At 37.3% G+C, this 3,069-nt stretch overlaps 1 non-coding gene across 1 annotated transcript; it reads left to right on the forward strand.

Annotated features, from left to right (window-relative positions):
• The first annotated feature begins 1,131 nt into the window (after positions 1 to 1,131).
• Positions 1,132 to 1,235, forward strand: LOC124972695 (U6 spliceosomal RNA). Its single transcript, XR_007106491.1, has one exon. It is a non-coding gene; the product is annotated as a U6 spliceosomal RNA (small nuclear RNA).
• Positions 1,236 to 3,069: the final 1,834 nt, after the last annotated feature.

A 3,069-nucleotide genomic window follows, 5' to 3' on the forward strand; every position in this document is an offset into this window, starting at 1 on the left:
TGAGAAGATGAGTGTTCAGTGATGTATGAGGTCCGCCTCCTGCTCAGACAGATCCATGGATTCAAATCTGAACTTTTAAAGGGTCATTTGGGGAAACCAATACCGAGCCCAGCTGGAAAAATTCTGCCTGATTCATTAAGAAGTGACGAGTAAAGCTTGTGAAAGTGGAAAGTGGGGCTAGAGGGAGTGGGGCTAATGTGGTTTAATAATGCCACCAAAGTGTGCTGGCCAGTGCTAAGGAGATAGGCAGCCCAGGTCTTCCAAAGGCCCAGACTACTCTTCTGTCAGTATTCATGGCTCCCTGCCTCAGATGTTGCATTTCACAAAGTCATTCTCTCTGCTTTGGACCTCACTCCACCCCTCCAGCGGGTGTGGGAAACAAAAGGTTCTAGTATGGATGGGAAGTTTTAAAGGTCCCTTGTGGGGCTGAGACTTTAACCCACATGAGACACTCTGTCCATTACCCAATTCCTTTATGGACCTCTGAGCTGGGCACATATTACCAAGCCTGGTGAAGCAGGGTGGACCTACCTCCCCCTAAGGATTTGAGATATGAGTCCAAGACCTCAGAAATGCAGAGTGTGGAAAGAGGCAGATCTTTACCAAGTAGGGGAAGAGAGTGGTACCAAGAGGCTGATTGATATCCCAGGGCAGTATCAGAGTTCCCTTCTATCACATTCAGACTTTTCTACAACATAGGCTCAATGTGAAACCTTACGATAAAAGAGGATCAGATGGTTGATTCTGAAGCAGCTGTGAGGTGACACACAGATAAGAGCTCATTGATTTATTCATTAATTTATCCAGACAATAGTTCATAAGTGCCTACTATGTGCAAAGTATCATGAGAATAGAAATAGACAAGGGAGGTGGCACTTTCTCCAAATGCTCACATCCAAAGTGATCATTCCCAAATAACAGTTATATATGATGAAGACCTTTAAATGGTATGAGAGATTCACAGTCTCCCAACTTGAGTACCTTCCTAAAGCACCATCTATTTCAGTCTCTTCATTGTGCAAGATACAAACCCAGGAAGGGAAAAGGCATTCTCAGTGTTGCACAGCCAAATAATAATACAGCTGACCTTTCCACTAGGACCTCAAAGAACTAAAAAGTTACTGTAATTTCATGCTCATTTCAGCAGCACATATACTAAAATTAGAATGATACAGAGATTAGCATGGCCCCTGCACAAGGATGGCACACGAATTCATGAAGCACTCCAAATTCTTTGCATATATATAATCAAAATACCATACTGTATCCCAGAAATATGTACAATTATTATGTATCAATTTTAAATTGTTAAAAATCACTGTCAAAATCACATGTTAAAAGGACACTGCACAGGAGTTCTGTATTGATATTTAAAGAATAAGTAGGATTTTTTCCAAGACTGTATTATGATAAATTTTAAGTCAGGTCGGCTACATTAATTGGTGGGGCCCAGTGTGAAATGAAAATATGAGGTCTCTCATTCCAAAAACAGGGGGGAAATACTGTTAAAGCTACTAAAAAGTGTTTTCTTTCTTCCATGTATTCACATACCCTATTAACTTACCTCCCTCTTCCCCCCCCTTCCTATATGGCCCCCCTCCCTATCTCTCTGTCTCTCTCTCCCTATCTCTCTGTCTCTCTCTCTCTCTGTCTCTCCCCCTCTCTCTCTCCCCCTCTCTCTCATGGCATTTTCTGTTTGTTATTTAATGTAGTTCTATGTTAAGAATAGCTGACACTTAAATTATTAGTATGAATTTTATTGTTTATCTTTTTTTCAAGGTCAGTTTAAATGTAAATATAAGAGCATTAACTCACAGGTAAAGTCACTACAAGTATCCAATTCATATTTAATAACTCATACATGCATATGTATTTCATTCTTGTCAGAACAATGGAAATATTACACAAAATTGAACTGTTTCATATTTCTCTTTTTCATGTGCACACATTCTACCAGTAGCCTTCACCTTTGAATTTTTTGTTATAAAGAAGACTAGAAAGGAAAAAGAACTACAGAATGCTCTATCTTTCCCTTTACTTCTGTATCACAGTCAGTGATAGTGGTTGCCTAATACAGAGAAATAACATGAGTAAGAAAGAATATGATAGGGCTCCTTGGTCATTCGTAGAACACCACTGCCTTCTTTTTGCAATCAAACCAAGTCCTGGTCTAAATGAAAACATAGTCTCTTGGGATTATCTGTGCCCTTGCTTAGTCATAAACATAATTCATTTTGAGTCTTTCTGTGCTCCCAGACATTTTGGATTCACTGGAGTTCTGTACTAATGTAATATCATAAATGTTATATATGCATGGGATGGGAAGGAAGAATAGATACATATTATTATGTGTATCTATGCTACCTATACATATGCAGCATTGTCCCATTGGATTTTCAACACAATTTGGGGGAAGAAATTATTAAGAATTACAAAAGAGCAGCAGCAAGACATTAAACCAAACATAGGACCCTTTTGTGCATGGGGCCCTAAGTGAATGCACAGGTTAAAATAGAAATTTATAGTGAAAGAACATATAATGAACCTCCACCTAAACTTAATTCTTAAACAAAAAATCAACTCAAAGTGGATCACACACTGAAATGCAAAATGTGAAACTATATAAACTTTAGAAGATAACAAAGAAAATATTCAGAACCTAGGGGCTTGGTTAATAGTTCTCAGACATGACACCAAAAGCAGGAGCAATAAAAATATTGATAAGCTCTACTTCATTAAAATTTAAAACTTTACACTCTGTGAATGATTCTGTTAAGAAGATGTAATGACAAGTCAAAGACTGAAGACAATATTTGTAAATCACATATTTGACAAAACATTTATATTCAGAATATGTAAAGAATTTTCAAAACACATAATTCAATTAGAAAATGGACAAAAAACATGAAGAGACACTTGGTAAACATCACCCACAAATAGGGAAAAGCAAATTAAATCATAGCAAGATATCACTTCACACCTATCAGAGTAACTAAAATCAAAAATAGTTATAACATCAAATGCCAGCAAAGATGTAAAGATACTGAATCTTTCATATATAATTTGGGA

This window comes from Sciurus carolinensis, chromosome X (assembly GCF_902686445.1).
Source record: "Sciurus carolinensis chromosome X, mSciCar1.2, whole genome shotgun sequence".
NCBI classification, from domain to species: Eukaryota; Metazoa; Chordata; class Mammalia; order Rodentia; family Sciuridae; genus Sciurus; species Sciurus carolinensis.